The 19,001-nt window shown below is 42.0% G+C and overlaps 1 non-coding gene across 1 annotated transcript; it reads left to right on the plus strand.

Annotated features, from left to right (window-relative positions):
* Positions 1-311: 311 nt before the first annotated feature.
* On the plus strand, positions 312-395 carry Trnap-ugg (transfer RNA proline (anticodon UGG)). Its single transcript has one exon. It is a non-coding gene; the product is annotated as a tRNA-Pro (tRNA).
* The last annotated feature ends 18,606 nt before the right edge of the window (positions 396-19,001 follow it).

Consider the following 19,001-nt stretch of genomic DNA (forward strand, 5'->3'; position numbering starts at 1 on the left):
CGTAACGTGGATCCAAAACAAATGACCAAGAGGAAGCAAAATTTTCGATACCAGTTTCTTGTAAATGAAGAGTTATTTTCTCTCAGACTTTTCTGCAAATTGAGAAGGAAGTTGTCCTTTTATCCAGAGAAAGAGGAGAGAGAGACCAAATGTTGGTGACAGGCATCATGCGAAAGCAAACAGCCAAGTTTTACTGCCGCTTCAACACTTTGTAGCTTTAATGTCGCGCGTAAATTCATCACGAGCTCAATTTTGTCATAACTTCTAAACAGACCTGTTCCTTCGAAAGTAAAGTTCATATCCAAGAGCCAGCCGGGGTGGCCGAGTGGTTCTAGGCACTACAGTCTGGAACCGAGAGACCGCTACAGTCGCAGGTTCGAATCCTGCCTCTGGCATGGATGTGTGTGATGTTCTTAGGTTAGTTAGGTTTAAGTAGTTCTAAGTTCTAGGGGACTGATGACCTTAGAAGTTAAGTCCCATATTGCTCAGAGCCATTTGAACCATTCACACCCAAGATCTACACAATGCTTATGTTCACACAATCATAATTTAATTTCCAGGTCCGAATGGTAACCGTATTTCCACCGAAGACGTACAACTATCCATATCGTGATTTCAGTAAACGTTTAGACCTCTCTCTCGTGGAGGTATTCTCAGTCCAGAGCATCAGCAAGCCATCCTGGGATTCACAGTTGTACGTAAGGTTCACAAAACAGTATTTACATCTTTCATTGACACTAGAACAGTTTCCAGTCAGAGAATAGTACAACTACTATGAACTTATTTTGTAGCTGTCTTACGGTCTGCAACTTTAATCCTATTTACTCAGAAACTAGTATATGAAGGAATTGTCAAGTAGAAATGATCTTAATTTGTTTTAAAAACTTCATCACCTGCAGCGCTTTTAATTCACAATGGATGTTGTCAAATATCTTCCTGGCTTCATCGTTTTCTCCTTCCTGGGCAAGAGTGAGGTTAAGTAATAGATAATGAAAGCTGGTTCTGTTTCTAGTTTTATTGTTATGAATAATACGCTTGGTTATTCACAGCAAACTTCATAAAAGGGCGTGTCAGCATAAGTGTTTCGAGTGTAGTGTAGACCCTCTGATAAACACGATACATATATTTTCACACCAAACAGCTAACTCAGTCTTTCTCTGGCACAGGAAACTTTCACTACTTGTACAGTGCACAAGTTAATGTTCTGTGTATCCAAACTGAGAATAAATTTTATTATGCTTCAGCTTTTCTATATACTTTTGTTTGCTGTGACTAAATTACTCACAAGAGTAAATGTATTCTGGAATTTACGTGCAAACCTCAGCGACCTCGGCGTGAGTGTCGACAAATGATTAATTGTTCGCGTAGTATAATTTAAGGAAATAATGTTGGCCTGTGTGGCAGAGCATTCATTGCTAAGCACTTGTTAACGCTGCTATTAACTTAGGTTTTTCCGTCTAGCTGTTCACTTCCGAACAGTAAATTCATCAACGCGAAATTTGGTTTGAACATCATATTCTACTAGGCATGGTCCTATTCGACGTGGTATGTCATTGCATTTCTCCGACGTTTGAACTGATTGACGCAACGGTTAAGTCGGCCTTTCACTTTTCACAAACACAGGTAGCTGCCTGAAGACAAATAAGCGGAAAGTGACCGACAAAAATCCTAGGACTGATCGCTGATCATGTCGTCTGGTACTTAACGAATGAGCCACAAAACAAATTTGTGATTATTAATGCAAACCATAATATTTGGCTTAGGTTTCTGCAGCATCTATACGCATTTGACGCTAAAGGTCTGTATCTGCCATGTGACAACTGCAAAACATGTTAATTGTCCCTTGGTATATGTACCGAAAAATATGGCGACCCACCGTAAAGGAAAAGGCCAGGTACATTCTTATTCCATAAAGACTCACTGTTCATGTTCCTTATACGGTTCCCTACGATCAGTCTCCACATAATAAACTAAATGAAATGCTACTCAGTATTTTATTAACACAATAATACTTACAGCAAGCGATGATATTACAAACGGAATGCCTGTAACACTAGCTGAGAGAAGCACTACACAGCCATCTACGGGTGACAGTTCATACGCATGTCAGCAAAGCCTTTCAGCAGTTCAAAACCTCTACCTACATCTCTCGCATCCCATTCCGTGAAACGGTGGCACATAAATTCCCCATGCCTATCGCAAAGATGTGTAAAAAGAGCAAGTTAAAGGGTGGAGCACTGAAATAAATGAAACCATGCCGTGTTCCATTACTAATCTTCAGTTCATTATTAAATGTCTTTATTGGTAGTAGCTTAAATTTTTAGCGAGCCACGCAAAATTTTAAAACTTTTATCTAATGTTTCCAGCGAATGTTTGTTAATTCACTAAGCATGAAATTCGCTTAACGTAATGTCACGAATATTTATTCATCACTCCATTTTGATTTTTCAGTTCCACCAGTAACATCCCCTCGATAATCATTGCGAGGCTGGACTTTCACGTATTTTAATTTCATTATTTGTAATTCGTTAAGCAACGTAGGCCTCAGTCCTGAGGGAAATGTTAGTTTCAGCATGAATTCGAACTTTGTTTGAAGCACGTATTAAGTGATACTCAATGACGAACAGATTACGCAGTCAGTAGTAAGTGCGCAGCTGAATGCAAAACAGTTAATTTCATGAAGATGAAACGTGAAATTATGGATGGATGCTCAGTATTAAATAATTAAGCTGGCCTGCTTAACGAATTCACCGTTACGCCCCTATTCAGGCTGTTCTGCTAGCGTCTCTCCTTATCACACAAAAATTGCGTAATTTGCCGTAATGTCGTGTGATTCAAGTACCCTGGAAATGTATGATCCAATGTGTAATTTGTCTGAAGTTGACCGTAAGTTTTGTTACTATTTGAACCACAAAGCCTCTTGATAATGACCAAGCGAGTTAAATTAGGTAACTGAGAGCGTATCTGTTTCTATGAGGAAGATCGTTCTATGGGTCGTCCCTTAAATCGTCATATGAACGTCAGAATTACAGATCGACCACAAGATAAAGATCATTGGACATGATGTGATACCTATGTTATTCTATTTAGTCTACGCGACAGAAGTTGCTAACCTTCTAAGAGCCGAGTACCGTAGGTCGCTGGAGGACCAAAACCTTGCTAGTGAAAAAAGCGCATAAAACTTCCATTTTCAAATTGCGCCGTCGCAGAGCGCAAAAAACTATTGACCTACGTCACTGAGATCAGTATGTTGTGGAGTTTTGCTCACGTGTTATTACATTTCTGGAGCTATAAAATGTCTTTTGTAGAAGTCTAGACAATTTCTGCAAACAACTACCGTGTTTAAACCAGCTCGCTCTGTTTGTCCATGAGACACAGAAGGTATTCGACACCGGCGCCCACGTCATGTTTGTTGATTTACATAAGGCGTTTGACATAGTTCCGCACTACTACTTAATAAACGAAATACTAGCGTGCCCAGTATCTAGCTGTGTAATTGGACTGAGCAGTGCAATTGGAGTGAGCAGGCCACTCTTTATGGGGCAGTCCTGTTTGACCGCATTCGTGACTTTTTCGAGTGAAATAAAATTAATGCTGAATATGATGACATAGTTTTATTCCTTATACGTCTGTCTGGTCTGAAGCAGCTCTCCATGCTACTCTATCCTGTGCAAACTTCTTCATCTCCAAGTAACTACTGCAACCTACATCCTTCTGAATCTGCTTAGTGTATTCATCTGTTGGTCTCCCTCTACGATATTTACTCTCCGCGTTGCCCTCAAATAGTAAATAGGTGATCCCTTGATTCCTTGGAACATGTCCTACCAAACGGTCTCTTCTTCTCCTCTTCTTCTAGTCAAGTTGTGCACAAACTCCTCTTCTCCCAAATTCTATTCAGTACCTCCTCATTAGTTATGTGATCTACCCATCTAATCTTCAGCATTCCTCTGTAGCACCACATTTCTAAAGCTTCTATTCTCTTCTTGTCTAAAATATTTATCGTCCACGTTTCACATCCATACGTGACTACAATCCACACAAATACTTTTAGAAAACACTTCCTGGCATAACAAAACTCGTCTGCTACATTAAGTGCCTCATTTCCTAATATACTGTAATTCCTTCAGCATCACTAATTCGATTACATTTCATTATCCTCGTTTTGATTTTGTTGAAGTTCATCTTAATCCTCCTTTTAAGACATTGTCCATTCCGTTCAACTGCTCTTCCAGGTCCTTTGCTGTGTCTGACAGAATTACTATGTCATCGGCAAACCTGAAAATTTTTTTTTCATCTCCATGGATTTTAATTCCTACTCCCAATTTTTCTGTTGTTTCCATTGCAGCTTGCTTAATATACAGATTCAATAACATCGAGGATAGGCTACAACCAGGTCTCACTCCCTTCCCAACCACTGCTTCTCTTTCATGCCCCTCGTCTCTAATAACTACCATCTAGCTTCTGTACAAATTGTAAATAGCCTATCGCTCACTGTATTCTTTTGTCTTTCCTAAGTCATTTTTATGTCAATATTGGAAGCTCCCCGTAACCGCTGCACAAGGTGGAAGGACACCCTGCACCCGGAATACTAGTCATCGGCGGGAATTCCATAAGTCTTCCTACTGGGCCTGTAACGAAATAATTTTGAATAATTTCTGTATAATCGATACTTTTCTGTCGTAATATATATAAAAATTGAAAGGTGTTATGTTCTAACAAAATCGTGACGTATTGGAAAAATGCCGTTTCCCTCGCCCAGAAAATCGAGACGACAGTATGCACATAGAACAGACATTTGAAATTATCCCAAAACTGCTATGTTTTCTGAGACAAAATTCAAGTTAGAACGCCGGCGTTAAATTCCAATCAGACCCTAATGCACCGTTTTCAGATTCCGTTTACCACCAATTCAAAAAATACGGTTTCGACAAAAACGCGTTTAAAGTTTCGTTATACATTTTCATGTAAATAATTACTATTAAAAACAGTCTTGATCACAATTTATTTTATAAGGTGACCGGTTTCGACCACTGCTGTGGTCATCTTCAGACCATTGAGTGGAAACCCCTTTCTGTTGGAGAATCACAACTGATTGTGATTCTCCAACAGAAAGGGGTTTCCACTCAATGGTCTGAAGATGACCACAGCAGTGGTCGAAACCGGTCACCTTATAAAATAAATTGTGATCAAGACTGTTTTTAATAGTAATTATTTACAAATTTATTGATCACTGCTGTTCCCATAATGCATTCAAAAGTAATACATTTTCATGTAGTTAAGTTAAACATACCTCCAGTCAGCGATCCCTGGACGATAGGGGAGTCCTTCTAGACCCAAAAGGAGCTTCTCCTCCGTCTCTTTGGCAGCTTCAGTCACCCGCTACTTCCTCGGTAGGCTTTTCGTACGTTTTTGTGCAGACGATTTTACAGCCTGGTCTTGTCCACGTTCATGATTTCTACACTCCTGGAAATGGAAAAAAGAACACATTGACACCGGTGTGTCAGACCCACCATACTTGCTCCGGACACTGCGAGAGGGCTGTACAAGCAATGATCACACGCACGGCACAGCGGACACACCAGGAACCGCGGTGTTGGCCGTCGAATGGCGCTAGCTGCGCAGCATTTGTGCACCGCCGCCGTCAGTGTCAGCCAGTTTGCCGTGGCATACGGAGCTCCATCGCAGTCTTTAACACTGGTAGCATGCCGCGACAGCGTGGACGTGAACCGTATGTGCAGTTGACGGACTTTGAGCGAGGGCGTATAGTGGGCATGCGGGAGGCCGGGTGGACGTACCGCCGAATTGCTCAACACGTGGGGCGTGAGGTCTCCACAGTACATCGATGTTGTCGCCAGTGGTCGGCGGAAGGTGCACGTGCCCGTCGACCTGGGACCGGACCGCAGCGAGGGGACACTGAATAGTACACGGTACATCCAAACCGTCATCGAACCCATCGTTCTACCATTCCTAGACCGGCAAGGGAACTTGCTGTTCCAACAGGACAATGCACGTCCGCATGTATCCCGTGCCACCCAACGTGCTCTAGAAGGTGTAAGTCAACTACCCTGGCCAGCAAGATCTCCGGATCTGTCCCCCATTGAGCATGTTTGGGACTGGATGAAGCGTCGTCTCACGCGGTCTGCACGTCCAGCACGAACGCTGGTCCAACTGAGGCGCCAGGTGGAAATGGCATGGCAAGCCGTTCCACAGGACTACATCCAGCATCTCTAGGATCGTCTCCATGGGAGAATAGCAGCCTGCATTGCTGTGAAAGGTGGATATACACTGTACTAGTGCCGACATTGTGCATGCTCTGTTGCCTGTGCCTATGTGCCTGTGGTTCTGTCAGTGTGATCATGTGATGTATCTGACCACAGGAATGTGTCAATAAAGTTTCCCCTTCCTGGGACAATGAATTCACGGTGTTCTTATTTCAATTTCCAGGAGTGTATAAAGCCTATTAGACCATCTTTGGCATTAGGAGGGGCGATCAGTAAGTAATGCAACACATTTTTTTTCCTCAGAAAATTTCGATTCAAAATTTGTTGTGGGACATTGTGAAATATTCCCGCTTCAGCAACAACAGGTGACGGCACTATACGCATCCTTTAACATAGTGTATGTATCGGAGAAGCGTGTCTTTTTTTTTTTTTTTTCTCTGACAGAATTACAATATTATCGGCAAATCTCAAAGTTCTTATTGTTCTGCCTGAACTTCATTGCTGCTCCAAGGTTTTCCTTAGTTTCCTTTATTGTTTGCTCAATGTATAGACTGACCGATATCGGGGATACCCTCAACTTCTGCTTCCCTTGCATACTTCTAGACTCTTGTAGCCCCCGTCTCGTTTCTGAGCAAGTTGTAAATAGCCTTTCGTTGCCTGTATCTTACCCCTATTACCTTCAGTACATCAAAGAGAGTATTACAGTCAGCATTGTCAAAGCTTTCTCTAAGTCTACAAACGCTTTGAACGTAAGTTTGCCTTTCCTTAACCTATCTTCTAAGAGAAGCCATAGGGTCAGTATTGCCTCGTTCCAACATATTTCCGGAATCCAAAGTGATCTTGCCCGAGATCGGCTTGTAACAGTCTTTCCATTCTTCTGTAAATAATTCGTGCTAGTGTTTAGGAACAATGAAGTATTAAACTGATAGTTCGGCAATATTCAACCCTGTCAGTACCTGCCTTCTTCGGAACCGCAGTTATTACGTTCATCTCAAGTCTGAGAATATGTCACCTGTCTGATACACGTTGCACACCACATGAAATAATTTTGTCACGTCTGAATCTCCCCGCGCTATCAGTAGTTATGATGGAATATTGTCTACTTCTGTGGTCTCATTTTGACTTAGGTCTTTCAGTGCTCTGTCAAATTCTTTTCACAGTACCATAACTCACATCCTACCTCCGTCTACGCCTTTCCCTTTGTATCGTACTGCCTTCAATGTCCTCTGCCTCACATAGACTTTCTATACGCTCCTTCCACCTTTCAACTTTCCCTCTTTGCTTAGGACTAGTTTCCCATGTGAGCTCTTGATATTCACACAGCTCCTTCCCTTTTCCCCAGAGACCTCTTTAATTTTAGCCATTATTCACATTCTGTCAGTCTTAGTTATAACACGTTTCTATTCCCTTTGCCCTGCCTCACTTGCTGCATTTTTATACCCCATTTTACACTCGAAAAGGAAAGAAACTAAGAGGCCAGGACACTCAATTTAAAAATATCGGAGAAAGACGAAGTAGTTGAACTGTGTAAACGCTGTCGTCATATCACTTCTACTTAGGCCGAGTGAAATAATTCTGAAATACGGGTAATATGTTTGTGCCATAGTTTCTGCCCATGTACTTCTTCTTACTTCTTCTGTAGCGTGTCACGAGGCATTGAAAGAATGATTTTTTTTGAAAAAAAAGGTAGGGTTACTTATCACCCACTATAGAACATTTCACAACTTTCTCCAAATAAAATGTACCTCATCGCTAAATACCCAATGTATCAACGTGTAAGTCATGATCTCCGCTGACTGAGCGATATTTTCACTGATAATGGTTAGAAGAATTTCGCCACAAACGTGTTACGTGTGTAAAATGTCAGCTTCTTGTGTTCTTTGATTTTCATTCTTCATATGGAGATATAAAGTCTCTCTTCAGATGTGACACTTAGTTCTATCAAACACAAGCTGATACTCCCAGTGGATAACGGTTTTTGAGCGTGAAATAAATACCATGAGTACATTGTTTCTGAAGAACTATGTATAGCGTTATGCTTCACTTCTTTAATGAGAAAAAATTTTTGTTTCGTAAGTTATCAAAAAGAAAAATCAGATGCTCACGTCTCGCGAGGGCTTAAAATAAGAGCAGTATTTACCTCTACTAAACCTTAATTTCTTATAAAATCTCTTAATTCGACAATCATGACGCTTGTCGAAAAAGCATTTTTAAAAGGTGGCTGTCATCAACTGTCAAACATTGTATAAATGTGCATGTATGACCATGAGCTGCTTTTAATTTAAACCCAAATATCGACCGGTTTCAGCTACAGACCATCCTCACGGGTTTGGGTAAAACATGGGTAAAACATTTTATCACATCTGTCATTACTTAAATAGAGGCCACGTCTCATATGTAGAGCAAATCATGAATTCCAGTATGCAACACAGACACTGTTTTGGAAGAAAACATACTAATTAAACTGTTTTAACCCTAATCTATGAAGATGCATTTTATACATTGTTGCAAAAGCTGTATAAGCGAAGTATTCCGTAATGATTGCCAAAAGAACCTCACACTAGCTGAGAGTCTGTACGTGGGAAACTGTCGGTGAACGAGGATGTATAGTGTGTGTACTGCAATCCACTGTTCTGCTCTGTCCGAGAGAGGATTCCTGTAAGCGCGCGAAAAGTCTTTGTTCTGCTGCTGGGATAACGCATTACAATCTCGACGTAATTGCCGTAGAACGCATTTAAACAGCTTCAGCGCTTCATGACAGCTTGATTACAGAAAATTACGGGCGCGCCACAGCTGTTCGGGAACTAGAGCGCAGCGAAAGGAACTTCAAGCAGGATGCACTCTCCGCTGTGGGGGAAAGTTTCTCCTCCAAACGATGCTTTTCATGCTGGAGCTACGTAGGTTAAGAACTTCCGTTCGAACACGTCACGTAACTAACATACAGCAGGACAGCTCATAGAACTCCCGCACGCGTGGTTAACTTGTGTTGTCGCTGTTAGCCTGAACCATAACGGAAAACAGCAGGCCAGTGCAACTCATCCGTTGATTGTTCTGCACCACTTTTCTCAACACTTCATGATTTTGACCTGACTGAGGTGTTTCGAGAGTCACAAGCTGTTAAAGTAGTGTAATACTTCGGGGAAAACTGAATGAATCTTAGTCAGTTTTCTTCGTGCAGTTTCCACAGACGGACAAAGTTTCTGCAATGACAACTTTTTTCGCCTTTAATTGTACTTATCATTTAGCTAATTTACTCCATTTTGAAATGGTAGTTAACATGCCTCACTAGACGCCACGAAGTGGTCTAGCATTTAGTTATAGCCAAATCTAAAGCGGAAAATGATGCGCAAGGGAAGAGTTTGGAGGAGGGGAGGGAGGACACACAGTAGTAAAAGACTGGCATCGTTTCCGGATTGACGCCTTTTCCAATTTCTGTCTTTCCGTAATTATTTAGGTTCTTTTTCTCCTAAATAAGGGAAATGCTGGGACGTTTCCCTTCGAAATGGCAAAGTCGATTTCCCTTTCCATTCTTCCCCGACACGAGCATGTGCTCCATCTTTAATACTGTCGCCATCGACGACACATTGAAGTCCTGTCTTCTGTCCTATAACGCTATTATTCATACATTCATCTACTTTACAAAAAATATTTTGCCTTTAAATTTTATAGCAAGACAACTGTGATATACCTATCCTTGTGATTTTGGGTACACGATAAATCCGCCAAATATAAGGGCTGTCAATTCGATTAAATACCTTGGAATTACAATTACGAGCAACTTAAACTGGAAAGACCACATAGATAATATTGTGGGGAAGGCGAAACAAGGACTGCGCTTTGTTGGCAGAACACTTAGAAGATGCGACAAACCCACTGAAGAGACAGCCTACATGACACTTGTCCGTCCTCTGCTGGAATATTGCTGAGCGGTATGGGGTCCTTACCAGGTAGGATTGAAAGAGGACATCGAAAAAGTGCAAAGAAGGGCAGCTCGTTTCGTGTTATCGCGCAGAAGGGGTAAGAGTGTCACTGATACGATACGCCAGTTGGGGTGGCAGTAACTGAAACAGAGGCGGTTTTCTTTGCAGCGAGATCTATTTACGAAATTTCAATCACCAACTTTCTCTTCCGAATGTGAAAATATTTTGTTGACACCCACCTACGTAGGGAGAAGTGATCATTGTAATAAAATAAGAGAAATCAGAGCTGCAACGGAAAGATTTAGATGTTCCTTTTTCCCACGCGCCATTCGAAAGTGGAATGATAGAGAAATAGTATGAAAATGGTTCGATGAACCCTCTGCCAGGCACTTAAGTGTGAATTGCGGATTAACACTGTAGATGTAGACAAATGATTTGTGATTTTAGGGATGTTAGAGTGCTTTGCTAATGAATATTTGTAATTTATGTAAAGAAATATGTGAAATATATAATTTATTTAGTAATATTTTGTCATAGATTAACGGGGTGAAAATTTTCGTATGCGTAATTTTGTATATACTATGTGATCAGAAGTATCCGGACATCTGGCTGAAAATGACTTACAAGTTCGTGGCATGCTGGAACTCTATATGGTGATGGCTCCATTGACGACAGCTTCCACTCTCGAAGGTATACGTTCAATCAGGTGCTGGAAGGTTTCTCAGGGAATGGCAGCCCATTCTTCACGGAGTTCTGCACTGAGGAGAGGTATCGATGTCGGTGGGTGAGGCCTGGCACGAAGTCGGCGTTCCAAAACATCGCAAAGGTGACCTATAGGATTCAGGTCAGGACTCTTTGCAGGCCAGTCCATTACACTGATGTTGTTCTCTGTAACCACTCCGCCGCAGGCCGTACGTTATGAACAGGTACTCGATCGTGTTGAAAGATGCAATCGCGAATCCCGAACTGCTCATCAACAGTGGGAAGCAAGAAGGCGCTTAAAACATCAAGGTAGGCCTGTGCTGTGATAGTGCCACGCAAAACAACATGGAGTGCAAGCCCCTCCATGAAAAACACGACCACATCATAACATCACTGCCTCCGAAATTTACTGTTGCCAACACACACTCTGGGAGATCACGTTCACCGGGATTTCGCCATACCCACACCCTGCCATCGGATCGCCACATTGTGTAACGTGATTCGTCACTCCACACAACGTTTTCCCACTGTTCAATAATCCGTTGTTTACGTTCCTTAAACCAAGCGAGGCGTCGTTTGGCATTTACCGGCTTGATGTGTGGCTTATGAACCGCCGGTTGACCATGATATCCAAGTTTTTCTCACCTCCCGCCTAACTGCCATAGTACTTGCAATGGATCCTGGTGCAGTTGGGTATTCCTGTGTGATGGTCTGTATAGATGTCTGCTTATTGCACACTACGACCCTCTTCAACTGTCGGCGGTCTCTGTCAGTCAACAGACGAGGTCGGCCTGTACGCTATTGTGCTGTATGTGTCCCTTCACCTTCCCACTTCACTATCACATCGGAAACAATGGACCTAGGGATGTTTAGGAGTGTGGAAAGCTCACGTACAGACTTACGACACAAGTGACACCGGAGCACAGACCACGTTCGAAGTCCGTGAGTTCCGCGGAGCGCCCCATTCTGATCTCTTACGATGTCTAGTGACTACTGACGTCACTGATATGGAGTACCTAGCAATAGGTGGCAGCACAAAGCACCTAATATGAAAAACGTATGTTGTTAGGGGTGTCCGGAAATTTTTAATCACATAGTGTACTTGTGCAAGTTGTCATTTGTATAAAATGGTATCCGCTTCAGGATAGTGCGTTATGTGAAAGATGGAGTGCTTTTGTACTGTAAGGAAGTTATGGTGTGAAATTTAAAAGGTGGCTTGAGTTTTGGCACGCTACTTGTAAAGCGATCAGCAACGAGAGGAGACACAGTCTGTAGGCAACAGTGAAAGAGGCAACACTCAAATGGAGCAGGCGATGTCTTTCCTGGATATTGTTGCACAATAGCCTCGGATGGGTCTGCTGAATTACTACGGCTTTGGTACAAAATGTGGGACCAGGAAATGAGTGCTAAATCGATACCAAGAAGAATTAATTAGTCTAAGAAATTGCACGCCGTACCACGGGCAGTGTAGTCTCCATTACTATCCCCCACGCCCAGCGTCTACAGCCAGTTGGTTACGAACAGTATAATTTATGATTGGGGAAGAGTGAACCATTAATTCAAACTATTTTTTTAAAGAATTATTGTGTTCAAACAGAAAATTTAGTTCACTCTGTTATTTATTCCTAATCATTTACCTATATAGGTCCTTTTCCCGGTGTTTGATTATTCCGAGTAAACCTGTTTTTAAAAAGTCTGAAGTGCTTTATTCAGTACCTGCAAACATTAATTTTCATCTTTGAACAAAAGTCTGAAAATAAATGTCATGAACTAATTATTTTAAAGTGAAAGTTAGTAAATAAGTTTTGAGTAAAGTGCAGATAAAATTCTTTCAGTTATAAATGATCTTGAGTAATGTGGCTCGGTAACTCTGAAGAATGGTTGCATATAAATATTGAATGACAAAGTACAAAGAGAGATAAAAAGAAAATAGCTTATGCTGTTAGAATATTTAATTTGTTAGTTATACGGAATAAAACAGTAGAAGCCCCCTGGGCCAAATTTTTTTGCACACAGTAATGATTTAAAAATTCGTGGTCTTTCTAAATCAAAACTATATACGTGTACGTGGGCGTAGTAGCTAAAACATTCCTGTGTCTTTCTTAGAATTATATCCTCAAATTTACCTTTATTTGTGAAGCTTGATTAGGGAACAGCAGCAAAGTAGGAAGCAGGCCAAATTTACTTCTGCTTTTCTTAAATTTACCAATTTCCTTGCCTAGATAGACTGGCTACCATAAATCCTGTAGACAGACCGGTTAATGTACTTGGTACAGAAAGATCCTAGATATAGTATTAGTCTGTTTTCACTGCGTTTCTTTTTAACAGCTAGAAAATTCTTAGATAGTGTGTGCACAATTTCCCGTATAATCGTGTAATACGTAGCTTCTTCATTAGCAGGACTATTTGTACTGTTGAAGTATAGTGTTATACTTCTTCTTTCACAAGCTCGTATCTCATAAGTTTCTAGAAGAAGTAAACCGTCCTTTGTCGAGCGTCAGGTCTTGCTACTCACCTCAATAGACTATGAGTAAACGAAAAAAACCTAAATTTGCAAGTCGAGGGCACTAATGGAATTACCTCTCTTGCCGAATACAAGTACATTGCCTGAACTACCGTGACAGATTGCTTGGCTAATACCTCAGCAACCTGTAACACTTGAAATCGGATAAGATTATTCAATTCTCATCACGTTATCAATCTCTTGAGGTCCGTCACCGATGCGATTTGAGCCTGTACTGGTACACAGAGAAACATCATAAATCAATCAAAATTTGGACCAGCATAAAAATTTTATTACGTGCGTAGATTACATGTTCTTGTGAAACTACCACACAGAGAAATGGGAAAAATATAATCTCCTCCTTTTATTCCATTCATCATCCACATCCACAGACATACTCTCCAAGCCACCATTAAGTGCATGGCAGAGAGTACCACGTACCACTACTAATCATTTCCTCTCCTGTGCCACTCACACATAGAGCGAAGGAGAAGCGAATGTCTAAACGCTTCGACAAGAGCTCTAACCTCTCGTATCTCATCTTAGAGATTCTTTACCGAAAAGCACGTTGGCGCTAGCAGAATCGTTCAGCAGACGGCCACAAATGCCTGTCTCTAAATTTCCGCGATAGTGTTTCGCGAAAAGAGCTCCGACTTCCCTCCAGGGGTTCCCATTTGAGTTCACATGGCATCTCCGCAATATTCTGGTGCTGATCGAATTTACATGTGACAATTGCTTCTATCCCACCTGGTGGGGATCCGAAACACTCGAACAGTATTCAAAAATGGGTCGCACGCCGTCTCCCTCTAGATGAACTAAACTTTCTCAAAATTCTCCCAATAACATGAAGTCGAGAGTTCGCTTTCCCTAATACTGACCTGAAATGCTTATTCCATTTCTTATCGTGTTGCCACGTTACTCCTAGATACTGAATCGACGTGACTGTATCAAGCAGTATTCTACGAATGCTGTATTCGAACACTGCATGATTGTTTTTACAACTCATCTGCGTTACCATACATTTCTCTACATTTAGAGCTATCTGTCATTCATCCCAACGACCAGAAATTTCAACTAAGTTGTCTTGTATCCTCCTCCAGTCCCTCTAAGACGACACATTGCGGTACGGCACAGCGTCATCAGTAAACAGATATAAGTTACTCTTCATCCTGTCCGTGAGATCATTTACGTGTACAAAGAGCAAGAGCAGTCCTGTCATACTTCCCTGGGTCACTGCTGACGACACATTTGTCTCTCAAGAACGCTCGCTGTCAAGGACTATGTATTGGGTTCTATTACTTAAAATGTTTTGAAGCCACTGTCGTATCGGGGAACCTAACTGTATGTTCGGACCATCGTCAACGGTCTTGGCTGGGGTAGCGTGCCAAACACTTTCCGGAAATCTAGAAATACGGATTCTGGCTGTTGTCCTCCATTCATGGTTTGCAGCATATAATGTGAGAAAACGGCAAGCTAAGTTTCACACGAGTGATTTATGGACAGAAGCATTTCTGTCTCAATGATATTTCTACTTATTCTCATCGAACTCAGAATACGTACACAAATTTGGAGGAAACCCATGTTATGGATACTGGTCTGTAATTACGTAGTCCGTTCTTTTATATTTTTACCATACGGCGCTTATTTCCAGCCGCTTGGGAATTTGCTCTGGGCAAAAAGTTCGTGATAAATGGAAGCTAAGTAATAGGTCATACGCCGCACATTACTGTCTGGGAGTCCATCTGGACCTAGCTACTTACTTGTTTCCAATTCTTTCAGTTGCTTCTCTAATCCAGGGATACCTATTTATATGTCCCTCATTCAGGAGTCTATGCGACACTCAAACGATGTTATGTTTTCTCGATCCTCTTGCATGAATGATTTCTTATATGCGAGACTCGAAACTTCAGTTTTGCTTTTGCTGTCGTTTATTGGCACCCTAGGCAGGTCGAAGAGTGACTGGATAGAAGCCTTCGACCCGTACAGCTTACCAACAGTAAAATTTTTCTGTCGTGAGAAAGCTGCGTAAAAATGCGAAACAAAATGAAACTAACAGACAGTTTTCTTCAGCCATTAAATTATGGCGTAATGGAAAGTATTACCTTGACACTTATAGTTTGCGTGCCCTTAGAAGTGTGATGAAGCTACCTGTGTTAAAAAAAATATCTTTTATAAGGAAGCCGGTGGGGTCATCAAGTGATACAAACAAAATCATATAAGCACCGTCGGTCACTGGACAGAGCTAAAACAGAGGGTAATTCAGCAGTGCCTCTGTGAAGGCAGATTCGGAGGCACTCACATGGCGTCTATCCCAAGCCTCCTGTTTAGTTTTTGCAAAAATATTGACGTACGCTGAGGTTTAGTACGGGCTCTGTAATCCTCACTTAATTCCTATCCACCAGATGAATAATATTTTCTCCGTTAGTACTTCCAAGGTACCTCAGACAACTTCATTTCCGCGTTATCAAAGTATTAAATTACGAAAATTTCTGTGCAGACATATAAGAGAGGATACAACTTAAAAGTTTCAATCCGGTTATATGAGTCTCTAATCGACATCAGTAAATACAGCTATTGCAGAGTACTGGACTTTTCATACAGTTCTCCATTTCAACAGCGTAAACACATGTGTTGTACTGTATGAATGGTCAACCATTTACGTATACTTTCCTTCGACTACTGTTCATCGATTGAGCACTCATGTAGCGGCACGTACTCTTCTCTATAACGACTGAGTATGGATAGTAAACTCATAACGATACACGGGAAGAAAAAAATATACTATAATTTTGATCTGTGTGGGTCCACAGCCTCTAAATATCATACAAATGAAAACGTCGCCGATTGCGGAATGAATATTAATGTTCATTATTTACTTCGAGCGATTAGCTAATTTCGACAGTGCGTCATTTTCAGGCACATGCTGATATCACCTTTTGTACATCACATCTCAAATTGTGTAAGTATCGTACTGATCGTAAACACATATACACATATAGCTACACGTCATAACCCTTAAATACATTGAGACTGAAACCATGTCCGAATGTTACACCATCACATGTCATTTAACATAAGGAGCGAGATAAAAGCGCCGGCCTGAGTGGCCGACCGGTTCTAGGCGCTACAATCTGGAACCGGCGAGCGCTACGGTCGCAGGTTCGAATCCTGCCTCGGGCATGAATGTGCGTGATGTCCTTAGGTGAGTTAGGTTTAAGTAGTTCTAAGTTCTAGGGGACTGATGACCTCAGAAGTTAAGTCCCATAGTGCTCAGAGCCATTTGAACCATTTGATCTAAAAGCTTCCGATCGAAGGCCGTACAGTTCGGAATCAGTATGCCAATCATGGAAAATCACCGTCAGCATTGAATCAATCGTCCCATCGACGCACCAGGCCGAAGATACCAGTTTGGTGAAACATCATGTCCTGCTGCGTGAAGGAGTCCGTAACTGCCTGCTGCACATCCTCGTCCGATAGGAATCCCCCACTCTTCATGGCCTTTCTTCAAGGGACCGAAGGCGTGATAATCCCATGGGAAGAGATGAGGATAATAGGGCGAGTGCTCGAGTGTCTTCTGCTGGTCCGTAAAGGATGAGGACGGCCTCCCAGATCGATTGGTGTCTCGTGCTGAATCTCGAACATCATGGAACTTAGCTCACCATTCCATTCGGTGGCTTCTGACAGTCATGCTTCCCCATACACATTCTACACACTTCGCCGAGAAAATACCGGTAGTACGTAGGTCCTCTTTGAACGCACTTGCCGCTTGCATGTGCCGTAGTCGCACTACGATGCAGTTGCACCAGAGAAAGGCACACAAATTAAAACTTTTGATCGCTCCTTGTAGTAGCTGTAGCTCCGAGTACAGCAAACTGCATACTGACAAACTGCAGGCTGGAACGGATTCAAGATTGGAAATGGAGGGAAAAGGTTCTGTGAGCATGTGTCCGGAAGTGGATCATTGGCACGGTAGATGGCGCTGAGCACGTAATTTTTCCTATTCCTATCCACGTACTTAAAAAAAAAGAAACAAGGAAATTCACTGGAGATAAGGAACGGAAATGTATCTTATTTGAGATTCAATAATAGTAGGTAACATCACCAGAGACTAAGGTTTTTTTACAAACTCCATCTCCTTTAAACCACACAGCAACAGACTCATTTATTTTACGATGATTCCTGACCCTAACAACAAATGGCATCGTAGAAGTGGAATACGACTGACCGATGTCCCGGTCGTACACCTCTTTCACGTGACATGTGCGATAAACAATCACATCCTTATTACTAAAACTCTCCAGACCTGCAACGAATTTCATTGTAGTTCCAGGATATCGCACAATTGCAGCTCTCACCCAACCGTTACCTTGTTGAGGAGTGTATCTTTCTGCATGCGTGTAAAATTAAGAAAACACCCGCAAAACACTGAAGGGCCTTGCTGAATCACATGCTCTCCGACGTTACTATTCATAGTAACTTTTATATCGTCAATTGGCCTATAGACCACCAGGCGAGAAAGCCTAAATCTCTTCCCGCGGCATCTCCTTGGTTCATAATGTCTCTGAGCATTATGGGACTTTACATCTGAGGTCATCGGTCCCCTAGAAGTTAGAACTACTTAAACCTAACTAACCTAAGGACACCACACACATCCATGCCAAAGGCAGGATTCGAACCTGCGACCGTAGCGGTCGCGCGGTTCCAGACTGAAGCGCCTAGAACCGCTCGGCCACACCGGCCGGCTCTCCTTCGCCATCCAATGCTTCTCCACGCGCAGCTGAATGCCGTTATTGGCATTTGACAAAGAGAAAATTCATCTACTGTGGTACACATATGAGTAGTACAATTGTTAATATTGACCTTGTATGTTTGGCAAATAATGGACATACGTTGTGTGTTGATGTACTTAATTATGGTCCTGAAAGTGTGTTTGATCTTCAGGCCATAGAATCGTCAGGTAGCTGTTTAAAATACATCACTAAGGAAGGTGGCTGTGCCATAACAAATCTTCCTGCTGGTCAGCTTGATTTCTACTATCAGCTGCATCGGTTTGCTGAGTCCTTCATCTGTAATTGAATATGCTCATCCGTTTGTTTGTAAATTCACCCACAAAGTAAAAGTAATACAGTTATCTTTTCATGTCTTTCAGACTAAAAGGCATGTTAGGTACCCCTTATTTCGCTACTGGAAGCCATAGGTTTGCGATTCTTGTGCGATGGTACAATACCACGTACTGCAACCAGGAGATAAGGAAAATATAGCTTCATAGGGATATTAATATTGGTAGATCTTCATTAATGGAAATGTTAGTTTGTAAAAGTGACATTTCTATGGTGGTGGTGGTGGTGGTGGTGGTGGTGGTGGTGGTGGTGGTGGTAAGTTCCTATGGGACCAAACTGCTGAGGTCATTGATCCTCAGGCTTACAAACTACTTAATGTAACTTTAGCCCAAGGGAGGACTCGAATCTCCGACGGAGGGAGCCGCTAGAATAGTGACAAGACGCCTCAGACCACGCGGCTACCCTGCGCGGCGACGTTTGTATGCTGAAAGTTACTCTGACACTGTTCCGTGTGTTTCTTGTTTGTTGTAGGCAGCGTGATTGATGCAGCGTACTGTAAGAAGCAAAAGGGGCCGGTATTAATGTCGAGAACAAG

Source organism: Schistocerca serialis, chromosome 2 (genome assembly GCF_023864345.2).
Source record: "Schistocerca serialis cubense isolate TAMUIC-IGC-003099 chromosome 2, iqSchSeri2.2, whole genome shotgun sequence".
NCBI classification, from domain to species: Eukaryota; Metazoa; Arthropoda; class Insecta; order Orthoptera; family Acrididae; genus Schistocerca; species Schistocerca serialis.